At 47.0% G+C, this 19,922-nt stretch overlaps 1 protein-coding gene across 3 annotated transcripts in view; it reads left to right on the forward strand.

Moving 5' to 3' along the window:
* The window catches only part of LOC144782052 (delta(3,5)-Delta(2,4)-dienoyl-CoA isomerase, mitochondrial-like), a 221,724-nt gene that overhangs the window by 59,760 nt on the left and 142,042 nt on the right, over positions 1-19,922 (forward strand). The window lies entirely within an intron of this gene.

Consider the following 19,922-nt stretch of genomic DNA (forward strand, 5'->3'; position numbering starts at 1 on the left):
TAAAGGCGAACCATCTCAGCACGGTTGGCCAACTTCACGCTACCAATCAACGAGAGGGCCTGGCCACGAATGACAGTCTTGTAAGCTTCCCAAAGTAAACTAGGGGAGGAAACAGAGCCCACATTTTCCGCAAAATAACAATCGTGTGTTTTAACCAGCTCAGCCCTGACCCTGGGGTCCTTCAAATACCAGGGGTTAATCGGAGCCACTCGGCCTGCCGAACCCTGCCGTGCATCAACCACCAGCCAAAGCGGAGAATGGTCCGAGATACCCCTTGCCAGATGTTTAACTTCCCGTATGAGGGATGCATGGGCCGAGGGCAGTAATATATGATCTAGCCTCGAGAGACTACCATGAGCACCAGAATGATAGGTATATTGCAACTGCCCCGGGTGAAGCAATCGCCAGCAATCAGTGAGCCCCAGCGTCTCCAGGAAGTCACTCAACCAAGTCTGGGCCTTCGGCAGTTCCCTGGGAGGGTGACGGTCACACATCCCCGAGACCACCGCATTAAAATCACCCCCAACCAAAAGCAGACCCTCGGGGAGACCCAGGATAAGTCCACTCAGATCAGCGAATGTGGTGGCTTGGAGGCCCGGGGGCACATACACGGAAACCAGAATAAGAACCTTCCCTTCCCAGCGCCCCACAATGGCGGCGTATCGTCCCTTATCATCCAGTATGACATCATCAATGGCCAAGGGGAGGGAGGTCCGAACCAGAATGCCCGCCCCCCTGGAGCCCGAAGTGAAACCCGAGTGCGCCACAAGGCGATAACCACGCCTATTCAGAGCGTAGCACTTGTTGCCGAGCAAATGAGTCTCCTGCAGTAAGACAACATCTGGAGTCAAACGTTTCAGCAATTGCAGCACCACCCTCCTCTTGATCCTATCCCCCAACCCGTTCACGTTCCAACACAATATCCGAAGTCCCCTACCCCCCATCCCCGAATTCAGCCCCTCCCCCGCCCCACACCCAAAGCAACTGCAAAAAACAGGAGTGTGCCTTTCCTTTGCCTTGCAAGTAACAATAAAATTCAAACCAACAACCCAGTCCCCCCAACAATGTCAAAACAACTATACCCCCCACCCCGCACCCCTGCTGAAGACCAAAGAGCCCCATAAACTTGCAGTGTGCCTGTCGCCCAACCACCCAACTAATCTACGAAAAGAAAACCCAGGAGGAGAAAGGACCCGTTCACCCCCCACCCCCCCCCCAAAAAGACTATTACTTGCAAACATTAATGACACAGCATAGCACAGTTCAAAGCCAACGTGAAAGGCACGGGGTCAAAGTCAACATCTACTCCTGCTCCGTCAAGCCACCGTCCGCCCGGTCCGACCCGCCAGAGTCCTCAAAAGGTTCTTGATCCGTAGGCAGCGAGTCAAGCCAGTCACTCACGACCCCAGGATGGTCGAAGAAAAAAGTACGATCCCTATGAACCACCCGCAAACGGGCCGGGAAGAGCATGGCATACTTCATAGACCTTTCCCGGAGTCTCTTCTTGACCCCTTGAAACCCCAGCCTCTGTTTCTGGACCTGTTGTGTAAAGTCCGGATAGAAGCTGACAGTAGAGTTCTCAAAGGCAATGGGACCAGACTGCCTTGAAGCCTGCAGGATAGCGTCTCTGTCCCGGAAATGAAAGATCCTTGCGATGATGGGTCGAGGGTTAGCACCCGATTTAGGTGTGCCGCCGGGGATCCTATGTGCACGCTCGACAGCGAAAAACTTGCTGAGACCCTTGGGCGCCAAGTGATTCAGCACCAGGTCTTCCACCAATAAGTCCGTCGAGGCAGCAGTCGATGATTCCGGGACCCCAATCAGGCGGATGTTATTGCGCCTGGCACGGCTTTCATAGTCCTCCAGGCGCCCAGAGAAATAGTCATTAGCTTTCCTCAGATTCCCGACTTCAGCCTGTAAGTCAGAGACGTCGGTGACCAGGCTAGTGGTCTTAAGATCCAGGGATTTGACCTTTTCGTTTGTCTTCGCCATGATCAGATTGACATCAATCGACACAGTATCCAGTTTGAGAGTCAAGGCCTCATATTGTTGCCCCAATGAAGCCTTCATACCGGTGATGGCGCCCATGAGATCCCGCAACGAGGGCTCTTCCTCAATCGATGAGTCCTCCGGCATTGTCGTCGAGGGTTTAGATGCTGCTCCCGGCGATCCTTTAGTAAGGGTGTACCGGTCCATAATGTTCGTTTGCAAAGCACTCCCTCGAACGCCCGGTTTAGGCCCGCGCTTCCCACTCTCTGGCTTGGTGGCCATCTTGGATCCTGGACCCGTACGGGTCGCTTGTTGTCGGGTAAAAATGGTGACTGCGGTGGCAAATGCAGGACCAAAAGGGCGAAGGTGGTGCCAGTCTCAGAACTGAGCCACGACAGATCGGCAGCAGGAGCGGATAGACCAAAAGTGTAGGCACGTCCGGCCGTCTACGCAGCTGACAAAGTCAGGTTGATCTCCGGACAGGAATCGAAACCAAAAGCGGTCGCCAGCCTATGCAAGTCTGGCAGTCCGTTGTTGTTCACTTACTGGACGGCAGGCCAGACAAGATAGCTCGGGGCGTCACCATGGAGCAGGCCAGAAAACTGCGACAGTCTGTAGCTCTGGACCCCGAAGTCCAAAAAAGTTTTTTGAAACAGATAAATGATCAGTAGAACTATGCCAATAAACACCCGTCGTCCGAACCAGGATAAAGTACAGGATAGTCGATGGAGGTGGCGAGGGTCCGGGAGCCCTGTGCTCACGCGACCATCTTGGGTGCGCGCAAAGCTCCTCCTCCGCCATACTTTTTTTTAATCCACTGAGACCGCTAGTTTTAAGTACTTTCTTTTGCTAGCCGTTCTCTATTATTTTCCTTTGTAACTTCGCTATGCTGCACAATGCACACGTTTCAGCCAGAAGCAACTGTAATTCTTCAAGGAGCTGAATAGGACAGAAAAATGCACCGGCGTCATGTGAGTCCTAACTTGTTGCCTACCATTAAGGCTTCTGTACGCTCTATTACTGCACAACACGCAATGGTGATGAGATGATACCCATATGCTGTCAGGTGGAGCCATTTCACATGCTATCTGCGATGGGTGGAAAATGCATACACTGAAAGGAATGTCTTCGGCGGTCTTTGGGTGTGACCAGCGGCAGGATCGAGCACATACATGACTTCCTTCACCTTTTGTTGGTTCTGTAAGCCATTACTGCAATATGTTACTCTCGCTCTCTCTTTCCCTCTTTCTCTCTCTCTTCTCTCCTCCCCTTTTAACTTGGCGGGCGCAGCACTCATTTTTGGAGAGGAATTTGTCATATTTTGAACCCAAGGCAGGGCTTTAAAAAAATAAAAATTTGTAGTGTAGTTCCTATCTTCCCAATAGGCTCTGCGCATTGGAATAATACCTACAGCAGTAAAGGCCTAGGCCAGACGTTAACTAGGTCTACTACTGTCGATACTAGACTTAAGTTTTGGGTTTGCCAGCGTAGCTCAGAGTTCGCTAGAAACTTTCTCGAATGTTCAGGAAAGAATTAACTCCCCTGATTAGACAAGAAGGGATTTAGTTTCTGACAACCATAGAATATGACAACTTTGCTCTCCCCTAATCAAGAGTGTATCTCCAGAGTCGTGTGAGCACAAGGCAATTATTTTACTCAGTCAGTACGTGCATTCTTAGTCTCATCAGATTGTAGAGAAAAGGAAGAGACGGGCGTGTTCAATAAAAAGGTGTTATTTATTGATCAGTCTCTTTTCTCGTACAAGAGAAATGGATCGATATTATTGCAATACTTATAGTTAAGTAAAGTGCATACATTAAAAGCAATAGTATAAAATAATACTGTAAAAACATTGATATGGTTTCTGAGCCATATGATGTTTAAAATGATTAAAATATATTTACATACACATATACATTTGACTAAACGTACTCAACTGGTGTTTCTAAATACGCCTACCCCGTGTACCTGACCTAAGTCTAATGCGTGGGCGGGAATAGAAAGTTACAGTTTAAGTTAAGTTTGTTTTTGCCAAGTGAATAACTAAAGAATTCTCTGTGAGGGGTTATTCAGTTCTGTACCTGGAAGTTAGGATGAATGAGGAATGGTATCTCTTTCTCTGCTCTCGATATTCCAGGCTGCCTGCGAGGGCTGCCCGAAAGCGCCGGTGCTGGGTCTCTCGGCAAGAGATAGCAGCAAGTCTCTCAGCGCGTCAGGAAGGCGGGGCTGCTGCCAGCGGGGTCTGCTCTGCTTCTGGGCTTCGGCAAGTATGGCTGCTCCGTCTTGTCACCACGCGTGTGTTTGCATAGGGCAAGATCGGCAATATTTATACCTTAAAGGTGCCGAGATTGACGTAAGGATGGACATAGATGCGTCAATAAAGATGTCATACGACTTGCTCGTTAGCACATTCTTTTACTGAAGTTCTCTGTGAAATCAAAACAATGGCCGCACGGATTTTCCAGGTTGTCATAGGTTTGATTTGTTATGAGAACGTCGTATGCCTTATCAGGGGCTGGAGGAATGTCGCTTGTCTAATTAGATCTCAAGCGTTATGACCTAATCAGATAACACGTTCCTGTGCCGTAGTGTGACTGCGTCAGATAACGGTATCTGCATCATGGGGGCTTTTCTTGCCTCATGGGCTGACTGTTAGTTAACTTGATAGTTAGTTTAACCAGAATAGGGTCAGGAATAGGGGGATCGATTCAGAACCTATAGGAATACATGACAAATTAGCTGCAACCTTTGGGAGCACTTTTGAAAGCCCCTACTAAACTCTCGCAGAGCAACGTATGCGTGTTGGCTCAGCGAGACCTAAAAAAGGGAGGGGGGATCTCGTCTCTTAAAGGGGCGTGGTCGAAGAAATTACAGGTGTGGCTTAAAAACACCCAAGCTAAAAAGTGCTTGTCATAGTGTGCCGACCATCTGGTATTTTGCTGTTTCTATCGTTGCATCCATATATATAAATCAGCAAGTAACATTACACCTACAACAAGTCAGAACTGTTGGTTTTGCCAATGATTGTTAGGTGCATAAGATAAATAAGCAACAACCATGGCTTCGTTGTATATATAATTTTGAAAATGCTTCCGTTCTGAAATTATGGGACTGTGAAAGAACAATAAAGAGTGTCTTTGAAGTTACCACAAAAGTAGTGAGCAGTGGTACTGCTGCAGAGTTAAGATTTTTTTTCACCCTGAGGCAGGCGCGGTGCGTCCATAGGGGCGTGGGGGCGTAGCCCCCCCGCCCGCAGCCGCCCGCAGGAGACACCGAGGGAGAACTGACAATGCATGCCAGTCAGCATGACGTCGGGAGGCGTCATGTTGATTGACATGATTGTCACCAGGCAGGCAGCAACACGAGTGCGCATGCGTGGGGACGGAGGGTGAATTTTTTACCCGTGGCCACGCATGCGCACTTGTGTTCGTGCTTTTTTGCGCATGCCCATTAGGAGCCCTTCGGACTCCTAATGGGCGTGCTCTGGGCGTAGAGTAACCTGTGCCCCTGCAGCGCCAGGATTGTCTGAAATATGGAAACAATTAGTGCGGACATGGCAGCCTGTTGACAAGAGCTGTGCAAAAGAGTGACCACACGCAAGTAAGGAGGAAAAAAGTGTTTTGACGTGTTTTATTTGTTTAAGATGCCCGACAGCACTGCAGTGCTGAAAGAAGAAAGGCGTGCAGTCTTAAGTAAAGAGTGCACTCTGTACGGATGTGTGCAATGTGGCTATTAATCAACCGTAGACAGTGTGAAAAAAGTTCAGTGGGGATGTAAATCACAAACTTATAGCCAGTTTCTCGCAGACTCCTGTCAGGTCAGTTTTCCTCCAAAGAGACCACGGATGTTTACAGTAAGGGTAAAATTAATGTGAATATATTAGATGGTGGAGTTGGGGGACCCAGCTTAAACGTGATTGGCCAGTTTCTAAGCGCCGCAGCAAAGGAAATTGAACAGGGAGAGTGGGTGCATGGATGGATGCATGCATGATGGGTGGATGGATGCATGAATGATGGATGCAGGTTGGGTGGGTGGATGGATGGATGGGTGGATGCATGAATGAAAGATGTATGGATGCAGGATGGGTGGGTGGATGGATGGGTGGATGCATGAATGATGTATGGATGGATGCATGGATGCATGCATGATGGGTGGATGCATGATGGATGGATGGGTGGATGCATGAATGAATGATGTATGGATGCAGGATGGGTGGATGCATGAATGATGTATGGATGGATGCATGGATGCATGCATGATGGGTGGATGCATAATGGATGGATGGGTGGATGCATGAATGAATGATGTATTGATGCAGGATGGGTGGGTTGGTGGATGCATGAATGATGTATGGATGGATGCCTGGATGCATGCATGATGGGTGGATGCATGGGTGGATGCATGAACGAATGATGTATGGATGCAGGATGGGTGGGTGGATGCATGAATGATGTATGGATGGATGGATGGGTGGATGCATGCATGATGGGTGGATGCATGATGGATGGATGGGTGGATGCATGCATGAATGAATGATGTATGGATGCAGGATGGGTGGGTGGGTGGATGCATGAATGATGTATGGATGGATGCAAGGTGGTTCGGGCTCGCTCGCTGCGCTCGCTCGCTGCGCTCGCTCGCTGCGGTGCAATATGCAAATTAGTTTACGCCTCACCACTTTCAAATGTCACCAGCCGCCCCTGCCCTGAGGGTGAGGGCAAAAATGGAGAGCCCGATAGGGACCCGTCTTGGCACCTGCATTTTAGAACTGCAGGTGCTGAGTACTGGTAAGAGCCGGCCCACTTAAAGCCCTGACCCAAGGTGAGCATGATAGGCAGATGAAAGAAGAGAGCAAACAGTGTCAAAGGAGGGCGAGAGGAGGAATGCACTTAATATACCGCATGGGTTTAAAGACTGATGCTTAAGAGTTCCTTGTGTGTCTAGCAGCTTTTAGGTAACAATAAAAATATCAAGGTAACCGGTAATTAATAATGTTCCAGCAAAGAGAGATCGGAGTTTTGTTTAGTGGGGGTTTTGATTCAGCGTAAATTAGCGCAGATGGTTAATGGGCCTGCTGCAACGAACGTGTACCATGCAGATAACCGAACTGAATGTTAGTGAATTATGAGTAGCACTTTACAAAAAATTATACCTATGTCAGAGAGGGGCTATGGAGCGACGAGGGGCACTGTTGGAGCGTGGTAGTGAGGGAATTAGTGGATGAATCCTGGGTGCTGCACTGGGGATTAGTGATGTCTAGTTATTCAGCTCTGATGTCCCTGCCTGTGACATAAAGAACATATGTGACTATTTGTCAAATGTATAATAGGCTTCTTCTAAATGTGCAGATTCAGTGTCTAAGCTAAAGCAACTGTTTCAATCCGATTGTAGTAGTGCACATTTTTTTTTTAGGTTTCACCCATGCAGTATTCTGAACAAGCATTGGCAAACCTACTTAGGCTTCTCAAAAGCTTGTTGACAGGCATGGCATGTGACAGAGGCACACGCATGACTGGCAGGCTTAGAATGTGTTTACTTTTAATGAAACATGGGCGCTGGCGGCGGATACGCCTCCCAATGCATGTGCATGCACCCTGCACAACTCAATAGATGTGTGTAATAGACGTGCAACACCCATTGAGCTAAAAGTGCTTATTTCCCCCCTCACACACACACACAAAACACACACAAACACACACACACACACCCACCCCACCACGCGATCAGCTTTTCCTCCTGCTGGAAAGTGACTTCAAAGGAGGGGTGAAGGTCACCAGTAACTGATAAAAGGCTAGTTCATAGACCCAAAAGTGGGGTCTTTCACCCTGCAGGGCCATGCTCTTAAGTATTCCTCTTTGAGACCATGATTGCCCGTTAAACTGTGATGACAGAGACTGCATTGGCACTTGAAAGGCGATCTCTGCCCTGTTCCCAACCTGACCCGAGTCCTTCCAAGCAAAAATGGTACAAATGACCAATTATACTGTATGCAGGGCTACTGGAATATGTGATTGTGCGGCCACAGCATTTTTCGAATAACTGTAGTCGTACCACATATACCACTTAATCCATAGACTGCTTCATAATCTGCCAATTTTAACAAAAACTATGTTTCTAGCTCAAACAGTTCAAAGGTTATTAAAGGTACAGCAATACATGTTACTGGGCTTTTAAATACCCTTTGCAAAGCTCGATTGGTCACCTACCTGTTGCTTATTACTTTATTGTGGTGTTCTACTGGTACTAATGAGGTGCAGCTAATGGCCAGACAGTGTTCATAAGTGTAAAAATGTCAAAATAATGAAGTATAGTGTCGCAAAATGTTCCACATTACGTCATATAATTTGCCCTTTCTTGCTGCATAATTTACTCAACCGTGTCGCATAATTTGGCCATCCCCGTCACGTAATTCTAGTGACCCTGATTGTATAAAATTGAATTTATATAGCGCTTACTACCCGTGAAAAGGGGTAGCAAGTGCTATATACTTGCAAAAAAGAAAATAACGTTTTTTTCTGCTTTTACATTGTATTGCAGCGATTCAGCATCCATTAGGCAGCCAAACATTTATTACCAACAGCATCTAGCATTCTGCAGCTCTTGTGTTTTTATTTTTTAAAATTCAAAGTACTGGCTAAAAAGTCAGAACATGCAAGGTGCTATTGAAAAATAAGGGCCTGTGCATCAGTTACTTTGTTGCGGTGGTTCATGGTAGCTGGCACCAGCACTTGAGAGGGGCCAGGGGCTTTTAAAAGATAGTCCTGTGGGCAGCATCTACGTTAAATGCTCCCGGCTTACTGTTCTATCCCAGAAGGAAGGCCAGATTTGACCCAAGCACTGTGAGTCTGTCAGGTAGTATTGGCATCAGGGTGATGGTTTAACAATAACGTCATGTCACACAGTTACTTTAACAGTCATGCAGTTACTCTAACACTCCGTACAAGTGCATCAGAGGAGAGAAGCTTGTCACTGTGCTCCTCTACCTTATGATTGCTATCTAGCTAACTTTGGGTTTGGCGGGACATGTGCATCACAGTCGGGGCAAGCGTGGTTTGCAGTATTCCACTGCGACTTATCGAGGGCTGCTGGTACTGACCTCTCATAGTCCACATCACAGAACTGTGTGTATTCCTCTTGCCCTGGGTATTGGTTAGCTGAACACGTAATAGACTAACAAGTGGATCTGCAAGGCACTGTGCATGGACAGCATCTGGCATTGCCCCTACCAAAGCTTGTATGCAAAATTGGAACTGAACTACTCCAGATATAATGTTGTGTTTCCTTGTAGAGTGTATTTTTTGTACTTAACTAGAGCAGATTCCATGTATACATAGAGCTGAGCCCCTGCACAGCAAGAATTGTGTTGATTTATAGATTGTGTACAGCCAGTTACAGGCAGAGTTCAGCTCTTTCATTAGTCATTCCTGCAATGTAAAAGCTGAACTTCTGTGGGGATTGAGATATTTATCTGAAAGAAACACGTTAGTTATAGATTCCTTACCTTAGAATTACCCCAGGCGTCAGACTGGATCCAGAACGTTTTTCGTCAGCAGTACCTCTGTGCGTCGGAAGGTGGCGTCGGTCGGCTCCGCTTCCGTCGCTGGCATTGTGGTCGCCGGGATGATGTCGCGGTAGCTATTTAGACGCCTCCCATGCGCGCTGATGTCAGTTTTTTCTTTTTCCACGCCAGCCAGTGCAGATCCGGAGAGAGTGGTACCTCCAGTCACTTTTTGACTGATTTATTTTTTGAGCGACTTTTGTCGTTGTCTTTTTGAGTCTATGACTCTTGGTGCACGAGGGATGCCGGCTTCAAGGCTTGCGGTTCCTGTAACCGTATGATGTCGGTTACGGCCACGGCGCCGCAGGCCCCCTTGGCCAGGCTTGGATCCAGATTGGCACCGGTTGACCTTATACACCTCCACCGGCGCCGCTTCCTCCGGCACCGCAACCAACGCCGGTCGTGTCCCCGGCCGGCGTCAACCCTGGCCTCCATCCCGATGTGAACCGGAGCCAGACCGCCGTCTCCCGATGTCGGATCCGGCGCCTAGTGGTTATTTTTGCCCCTGTTCACTCCTGGGGTCCCTTTTCGGCCAGATTGGCAACCTGAGGATGAGGAGGAAGACTGGGAGGGGTCAGGTGACCTTTAACTGATCAGCTGGAATCTGAACAGGACTGGAGAGAGGAATTGGGGGAGGCCAGTGGTCTTGACACATCCCCGGACCTTGGCATGTTGTCTCCTCCTACCGTAGCTACAGAGGAGGGAGCGTTATAGGCAGTGGTGCTGCGTAGTGCGGCCAACGCCCTCAACAGCGAGCTTCCTACGGTGGCGGAGGTGCTTCAGCCAGCAGCGAGCTCTTCAGAGCCCCTGCTGCTGTTTTAATGAGGCCCTTACCGACGTCCTTTTGGGCACATGGTTCAGGCCCAACAGGGGGCACCCTTGGATAGGATGATTGCCTGACACCACTGCTGGCTCCGGGTGACCCCACTTTCCTCTCCTAACACCCCACTCCAGAGAACTTGGTGGTCCAAGCCTCCACTTCCAAGAGCACATTCCCTACCGCTCCATCAAAAAGGGAATCCAAGAAGCTGGACCATCTTGGGAAGAAATTTTTCTCTTCCACCAGCTTGGGACTGCGGTCGGTAAACACGCTCGTCTATTGGGCCGTTATTCCCACTCTGTGTGAGATACGGTTGATCAGGTGCTGCCTCAGTGTCTGGAGGAGGCCTGGATAGTGCTCTCCCAGGCTGTCGCCGCCAGGAGGGATGCTGCTAAGATTACCATCCGTTGTGGGCTGGATACCACTTACTCTCTAGGCATGACGATTTCTACGTCTGTAGCCCTTCGTCGCTATGCCTGGATGACATCGACTGGCTTTTCGGGGGATGTCCAGAACACCTTGATGGACATGCCCTTTGATGCCCGTCGCCTTTTTGGTGACAAAGCGTTTGTTCAAGGACCCACGAGCTACATCCAAGTCCTTGGGCCTCTCCAGCCGCCCAGCACAGTCTGCTTTTAGCCCCTTTCGTGGCTACGGAACGGGGCCCCACTAAGTCCCGCCCAGAACCACAGGCCGCAGCAAGTTTCCCAACCTTCACACGGCTAAGGACGTGGGAACCAATGCCGTGGTTCACTGGACCAGCGGGCAGGATTAAGTGGAGTGGGGTAGAATGGAGTGGAGAGAAGTGGGGTGTATATTGGGGTGGAGTGGAGGTGCGTAGAGCGGAGTGGCGTGTCATCGAGTGGACTGACATGGAGTGCTGTAGAGTGAAGTGGCATGCCGTAGAGTGGAATGTCATAGAATGGCGGGGCATAGAGTTAATTTGAGTGTTGTATAGTGGCATAGTGTGCTAGCACACTGCCATTGCAGGCAGCACATTTTCAGTTGAAATGACTATTACATTTGGACAGACATACAGTTTTACTGTGCACAATGTGTGGAAATGTCATCACCCAGTGTATTGATGTGTTTTGATCATGTTCAAATATTTGTTTTCACCACACATCAGAATTACAAAAAATACCTAAATTGTATTTTTTTAATTCAGAGATATCAGTATAGTTAATTTCTGTATTATGCCAGATAAAAGCCTTTCGTTTCACTGCAAGATTGTTACACAAATTCTCTTACTTTGGAATCGAGAAAGAAAAGTAAACACCAAGCTCCCTTGGAAGACAGAGCCTGACGTTTGACCCCGTTCTTTGAATGTACAACAAATGTGACAAGATAAGAACAAGATATATAGACCTTTATACAGAAAATTAACATTAGGAAGAAATACAGTAAACAAGCAATTATTCACTGGACAGACTACCTCAAGCTGGACAGCCTAAAACAAATAAATCCAGCAAATAGAAAGCAAGCAAGTCCACAAAGCCAATGGTCAGCAATGGGCAGAGTGCATTCCCAGGGAAGCTTTCAGAAAGCCCACTAGAAGTCGTTAGCAAACCAGACAGCTGTGCTGTCCTGTAGGCTTCAACCTCAATTGGGAATGTATAGGTCTTGTGTGCTTCTATATATGTTGTTGTACTACGTAATGTGGGGCCAGGCTGCGAGGTGTCATCCCCCGCCCCCTCCCAACCCCTGCTTCACAGCCCCCAGTGTTGGTAGTGCATTAAAGGGAACCAAATGACATTCTCAGCCCAACTTGTTCATCGAATATGCCACCTTAAAACTGCTTTTGTAAACATTACTGCTGCAAGAAAATCACACTTTTTGCCATATCCATAATTAATCCAGTTTTGTTGATTGTATGTATATTTGTTGCCCCTCCCCTACAAATTATATTTTCACTTAGTTTAGTTAGTGCCCGTAATATTCTACAGATTATTTTTTTTTCAGATATTATTTTATCATGTCCTTCCAATTTGGATTTCTCTTCCTTAGAAATGGTAAAACGCGGGAAGTTTTTTCACGATACACACAGCTTTTCAAACTTTAGATATGCTACCTTACTTACACACTGATTTTTGACGTCGAGCCTGGGCAGCGCATGTGCTGCTGCGACACTTGCAGTAAGGTAAGGTAACTTTATTATGCATAGTTAATTAAAACCAGTGCAAACATTTTACAAAATCTTTCAAATCTCATAAGAAAATCGATTCAATAAGTCATCATTAAAAGAGCATACAATAAAAAAAAAACGATCTAATGACCAGGAACATTTCTTTTAAGGCAGGAGAGCATGTTCCTTGAGTTCTAATAAGCGTCTATATATTTTCTGTGTCAATGTACAGAATGTTTTTTGACAGTTTTTGCTCAAATATCGCAAGGAACTTTACATATCTGCAGTTCAATTTCGTGTTTGCAGGGTTCAGGCAAGCCAGCACCGCTTGCCTTCTAGTGCGAGATCCTATCTGCTTGAGCTGGTCCTTAAAGAGCTGTTGGCGGGCTGGCCGCAGCTATTGGCAGAGACAGGTCATGTGAAGTATGTCGCCCTTCTCTTTGTTGCAAAAAATGCAGGCGTCATGGCCATTGCTCCTGAGCCATGGTGGAAGATGCTCTCTAGTGGGCAAGACCCCTAGTCTGTATTTTAAGAACTTCAATTTTGTTGCCTTGGGGTAACCCTGGCTGAAGTATGGTTGTGGTGTCAGGGATTTATAAGAGTTTAAAATCATCCATGCATGGTTTCTTTTGGCAAAAGTCTCTTTGTCCTCTAATAGTGAAAGGGATTTGACGGTTTTCCAAACCAATTTTTTAAAGCATTATGCCCAAGTTGCATGTCCCAAATCGCTGTTAGGTTAGTGGCCCCCAAGGCTGCCTTCAGATAAGATCTTGCCTGAGATCCGTCCCTGCTTTGTACATCTTGCCATAACAGCAAGTTTAGAGTGTTGGTGGTAGCAGAACGGAGTTTGTGGCAGCAATGAATATAAGCACCCTGTCTTGCAAGAGTTTGTTTTTGTAATCCAAATTCCAACTTGACTTGGGCGGGCGATGTGTAGGACGGGAGCGAAAATATTGTTCTATAGGCTTTTGTCTGGATTATGTCCAGGTTCTTGGAGTCTCTCCCGCGTAATGCCTCGCTGCCGTAGCAGATGGAAGGTAGTAATTTAGCCTGGATGACTTTCAGATAGGGAGTCAGAATTGGTCCTGTCAGTTGGTTGGCTATACTTTTTAATGTGGCGGCAATGCAAGACCCCCTCCTTTTTACTTCCTGCTTTTGCTGTGAAAATGAACCGTCTCGGTCAAAAATGAGTCCCAGATATTTGTAGACGGAAGCAGGCTCTATTTTTTGACCACCCAATGTCCAAGACTTCTGAGGCTTTTTGTATATATTTATCGACATGGTGCGTGTTTTGCTCAAATTTATCTTTAGTTTGTTTTCCATGGCATACGTATGCATTTGAGTCAGTAGCTGTTGGAGGCCGATGTAGGTGTGGCTCAGTAGCACAACATCATCTGCGTACAGAAGGTTGCTCAGAGTTTTCCCTCCTAACCTCGGGGAGTGGGAGTTGCATGTGTTTAGTATGCCTGGCAGATCCGCCATATACAGGTTGAACAATATTGGGGCAAGCACGCACCCTTGCTTGAGGCCTTTGGTGGTACAGACTTTTGATGACAGATGTGTGCCGCCTCCTAACTTCACCTGCACCCAGGTATCCGAGTGAAGAAGCTTTAACATGCTTAGTGTTTGCTGCGGTATTCCCCATTTTTCCAGTTTCCCCCAGAGTCTGTCTCTCTCGATGTTATCAAACGCCGCACTAAAATCAAACACATGTGCAGCAGCAGTTTTTTTGTTTTGGCTGCATCAATCATTAGAGAGATAGCCAGAATATTTGTAGCTGTTCCAGTGTTTTTCCGGAAGCCAGTCTGGTTCAATGGTATAATCTGATTTAGATCCGCCCATGAGACAATCTCCTCCAAGATAGTTCCCGCAAAGTATTTTGCCTCATTGTCAATGAGGGCTACAAGACGGTAATTGTTTGGGTCCATTTTGTCGCCTTTTTTATATATGGGGACAATCGTCGACCCTCTCCAGGATTCTGGGATTTTATTTAGCAGTCTGACTTCCGAGAATAAGAGTTGCATAATAGTGGCCCATTCTATGATCTTTTCCTTAAAAAGAGCTGGTGGTATGCCGTTAGGTCCTGGAGCGCCTTCTTTCCTACCCTTGCGAATCTGTTTTTTTATTAGTATTATTTGCTGAGTGGCTGGTGCATCCATGATGTTTTCGGTAGACCTTGCTCCCTCATGATCGAGGGCTCCAACAAAGGCATTATAGAATCGGGCTCTGTATTGTTGGATACCTGAACTCCTGCCTGTTCTGGGTAGTTATTGAAGTGGCTGGAGAGATAGTTGATCCATGATTGTTCTATGATGTGAGAGCCTGGTTCGTTGTTTTGTGGGCGCAGAATCCTATTTACTGTTTGCCAAAAACGTGCGCTGTTACTGCTCTTGGTATCATGTAGTAATTTTGCCCATGTTTCGTTTTCGATTCATGAAGGGGGGTGGTGATGGACAGAGTATCTGAATTAAGCAGAACACTCCTACCCAGTCAAAGGATCCGGGCTTGATCCATCACCGTTTTTTAGCTCACTGCACCATCCCAGCCCAGAACCCGGCTACCTGCAAATTAGTCTGACCCTGGCCCAGTGCATCATGGGAACAAGGCAGACCAAACTACCAAGCCAATTCTTTACTGGAAAGGAAATAAGCTTCCGGGGACCGGTTTCTGGCATTACAGCCGTCTTCGGCCCGGCTTGCTTGAATCCTGATGGTGCAGTGAGTGTGGAAGGGTATGCTCAGACATGAGTCCCTTGCTCACTGCTTGGTAGTTTGGTCTGCCCTGTTCCCATGATGCACTGGGCCAGGGACAGACTAATTTGCATATAGCCAGGTTCTGAACTGGGATGGTGCAGTGAGCTAAAAAACGGTGATGGATCAAGCCCTGATCTGTTGACTGGGTAGGAGTGTTCTGATTAACTCAGATACTCTGTCCATCACCACCCCCTTTTTGAAATTATTTTGGCCACCATGAGTGTGGAAGGGTATGCTCAGACATGAGCCCCTTGCTCACTGCACCATCAGGATTCAAGCAAGCCGGGCCAAAGACGGCTGTAATGCCAGAAACCGGTCCCCGGAAGCTTGTTTCCTTTCCAGTGAAGAATTGGCTTGGTAGTTTGGTCTGCCCTGTTCCCATGATGCACTGGGCCAGGGACAGACTAATTTGCATATAGCCAGGTTCTGAATTGGATGGTGCAATGAGCTAAAAAACGATGATGGATCAAGCCCTGATCTGTTGACTGGGTAGGAGTGTTCTGATTAACTCAGATACTCTGTCCATCACCACCCCCTTTTTGAAATTATTTTGGCCACCATGAGTGTGGAAGGGTATGCTCAGACATGAGTCCCTTGCTCACTGCACCATCAGGATTCAAGCAAGCCGGGCCGAAGACGGCTGTAATGCCAGAAACCGGTCCCCGGAAGCTTGTTTCCTTTCCAGTGAAGAATTGGCTTGGTAGTTTGGTCTGCCCTCTTCCCATGATGCACTGGGCCAGGGACAGACTAATTTGCATATAGCCAGGTTCTGAACTGGGATGGTGCAGTGAGCTAAAAAACGGTGATGGATCAAGCCCTGATCTGTTGACTGGGTAGGAGTGTTCTGATTAACTCAGATACTCTGTCCATCACCACCCCCTTTTTGAAATCATGTTTCGTTTTCAGCATCTTTTTTTATGTTCCATTTTATGCGTTTGAACTCCGCTCTTAGTTTCCTCAGCTCCATCCGAAGATAAGAATTTTCAGGCATTGATCTTAATTTCCGTAAGGCCACGTTGATTAATCTTTTGTGTAGCCTTAGTTCTGCTCTAGGTCCTTTTTTAAAGTTTATCTTCATGCCCTCTTTGTGAAGATTGCTTTTTGGGACGGACTTGATTGCTAGTTCTTGTGGCAAAGATCCAGTGTATTGCTCCCAGTGTTGGATGTACCTGGCCGCATTTGGTTTTTGTGTGTTATATAATTGGAGGGCAGTTTCGGCCAGAGTTGTTAAATTGGTTGCCGTGCATTTGATCCTTTTTTGGTTAATAGAATGGATCGACCCTATCGTTCTATCTGGTTTGAATGCAGTGGGCGTCTTTGCTGATAGATGGCATTCCTGGGGACGATGATCGCTTTCGCCCTTGTCCTCCATTCTGAATCCCAGGATGTGGGGAAATAGGTCCAGACTGGCAAATGTATAATCCAGGATTGAGCTGGCTGTTTGTTAGTAGAATGTTTCTACTGGCGGAGAGTCAGTAAGAAATCTTCCATTTAGTGCCCGAAGGTTTTGGTGTTCTAGTTCTTTAAGTAAAGCGTTATTTGGATGCTTTTTCCTGCTTGGCGGGGAGCTTTGTGGTGGTATGGTATAGATTATGTTTAAAGCCAGAGCCTCTTCTTCTGTTGATTTGCCAAGCATGTTTTGATTGAAGTCCCCAGTCAAAAGGAGGAGTGGTTTTTCCATTTGAGAGACGTACTCCGCTAGTTGGGTGGAAATTGAGTCGGAGTCTTTGACTATGTGTTTAGGGTGGACGTATGCGTTAACCAGGCATATCTCTTCTTCTTTGTTGTTGAGCTGTAGTTTTATCTTTACTGATAAGGTTGTGGATGTGGAAGAGTCCATAAGGGCTGCCGATGAGATTGTTGTAGTAGATATGTATGTGGCCAAACCTCCTGACTGGTGATCAAATCTGTTGGTTCTGGTTGCTGCTGTTGAGAAGCAAGTGAAACCCGTAATATGATGTGTGGATGTTAGCCAGGTTTCTTGCAGCATTACTATGTCAAATAGAGAGATGTACTTTTGAAAATCCGGGTCATCCATTTTTGATGATAGGCCATTTATATTCCATGAGCAGATGCCTATAGATGGCACCCTGCCTGTGTGTCATCTCTTATTTGTTGATGGCATCAGGCCTCCGCGGGATGTATGAAGAGTTCAGATCCACATCCTTTAATCAATTAGTGATTCCTCGCTCCAGAACAGCTTCCTGGGGCGACCGCCGCTTTTTAGTAGCAGCTCCTAAGATTTGGAATACTCTGCCTCAACATATTAAAACCAGTCTCTCACTCCTGCAGTTTCGAAAAAGACTGAAAACCTGGCTGTTTAACCAGTGATACTGCTCATCACTCTGCATGAACTTCCTACCTCTGGGAAGGGACATCTCTGTAGTCTAGCGCCGAGACGCCTACGGGTATTCGTTCGCGCTTTATAAATGTTAGTAAATAAATAAATAAATAAGTGTACGAGACAGTGTTTCCCTTGTTAGTGCTTGGTTTTGGTGGAAGGCCCCCCTAGGGCTAACTTCTGTCCGTCCCAGAGGGCTATCTGCGTTTTTGTTTGGCTGGCTTCCTCTCATGAAGTTGGTCTGGTGAGAGTGCTGGTCTGGTGGGCTTTTGGCATTGCCCGACGCCCACTTGTTGGGTGTGCTGCTGCCACCCTCGACCTAGCTTCCGAATGCTGCCAGGGCGTATTCTCTCTTTTTTTGGGCGAGCTACCCAAGGCTCCTCTAAGAACGCTGAGGGTTTTTGTCTGTTTTGTCGCTGATTCAAGGCTTTTCCTCCTCTGAAGTGTTGATGGATAAGCTGGTTTTAATAGAGGAACTAGCTTGATGCCCCAGGACTTAAATTGCTCCACCTCTCTTGCAATTAAGTCTGCAACAGTACTAGAGGACCAGGTAGTCTTGGTTGCCTCCGGGGTGTTTGGATTTGTCGCAGGCAGAAATTCAACAGAAATGAAGTCATTCGAACTTATTCCCTCCAGACTGGGAATGTATTCCATTAGTTTAAGAAGATTGCCGCGATTTAGCGTGTCGTGCTGCCCTTGCGACGTGTATTCCGGAAGAAAGACGAGCATCTCTGTTGATTGTTTAATGCTTCCTTCCGCCTGGTATTTTCTAGTTGTTTGGTGTGCTTGAACTGATGAGCCCTGAGCTAAGGGGACTTCATGAGATGCCTGGGTAGTGTCTTCGCCTGGCAGATTGGCATTGTGGGTTATTGCTTTAAAAAGGAGTGTTTGCTTTGAGATTGTTTGTATTTCAGAAGTTCCGTTTGCTTCGGGATGCTCAGTTTGACTTGGATCTGGGCGAGTGGTCTTAACTAGTGTATCTCTTGGTTGAACTTCATGGGTTTGGCTTAGCGTTGAGCCAGTCATTCCGTTCCTGTTCCCCATCTCGGAAGTTGGCCTAAGTGAATAGTTACTTGCTGTTATTGGTAGTATGTCTTGGTTGGAAGTTGCTTCAAGTGTTTGCCTCTCCATTTGAGGCGGAGGATCCTTATTATGCGGTGTTAGAGCTCCTGTTTGGCCGTCGAGGTCCCTCGCTGTCTTGTTCTTGTCACAGTTTGGCTGGGTGAGTTGTTTCATCTTTGTTACCACAACTCTATGTACGTCTGTTTGTTCCAGTTGATCTTTTGGCGGAAGTCCTTGATTCAACGGGTTATAGATTGTTTTATGCAGCAGCTGCTGACTTAAACTGAAGGGCGTGCGGTCTTCGTCCTCTGTGGAGTGAACATTGTTGAGAGGAGGTTTGTCCTTTGATGCAAAGAAGATCAGAAAGTATTTAGTAGTAGATGTTTCAATTTCCATTTTTTGGTTCCGCCCTTTCCTTTTTTCTTGCCGCCGTTGTTTGGCGTTGAGTTTCTTTGGGCGTTCCTGTCCCGTCTGAATTGTTTCTTCGTGTGCGGGGTGTGATTGACAGTTAACTCTGTTTTGATTCCGGGTGTCTCCTCGTTTCTGAGTGCTTCTTCTTCCGGTTTTGTAAAGCCATTTTCTGCAGTTGCATTTCCTCTGTGTAGATTCCTTAAGTCTCCTATTAGGTCATTTAGCATGGACGGCAATGTGGCTACTTTATCTAGTGCCTGGCTGCAATTGCAACTTGGGTAGGTGTTTGTTTGTGCTATCACTATTAAGTTGTTTAAGTTGCCTAACTTGTCGTCGATGCCAGCTGTAAAAACTGCCAGTGTGTTAAGAAGAGTGAGTTGGAGCTCCATTTTATCGGATTGGTATTGTAGTGCATCTACTGCTAGTTGAATTGTGTTTAGCAGTGAATTCCACGTTGCGGTATTTTGTTCTTTCCCCCTCTCATTCCTCTTTGGATATGTTAGCAAGCTTGTTTGTATTTTTGGCTGCCAAGGGTGAATCAAGGGTTTGGGGCTCTTTGTGATCTGGTGTATAGGTTGCTACTTGCAGTAGTGGAGTATGGCTGTGAAGTCCCGCCCACTCTCTTCCCATATTTTAAATTGGCTTGTATCATTGTCCTTCGTAAACGCTGGCTTCTGGGTCATTAGTAGGCTTGTTAGTTCCTCCTTGGCACCCCCATGTCTGCTTTTGTTACCACCCTTAACAACTGGACCTATTACTGGTGGCGTTACATGGTCTGCTCTATAAGTTGGTGAGCACTATTTTCTTTAATGCTCTTTTCCCTATTCCACCCACGACATCGCAGCACACCGCACGCTTTGACT

Source organism: Lissotriton helveticus, chromosome 9 (genome assembly GCF_964261635.1).
Source record: "Lissotriton helveticus chromosome 9, aLisHel1.1, whole genome shotgun sequence".
NCBI classification, from domain to species: Eukaryota; Metazoa; Chordata; class Amphibia; order Caudata; family Salamandridae; genus Lissotriton; species Lissotriton helveticus.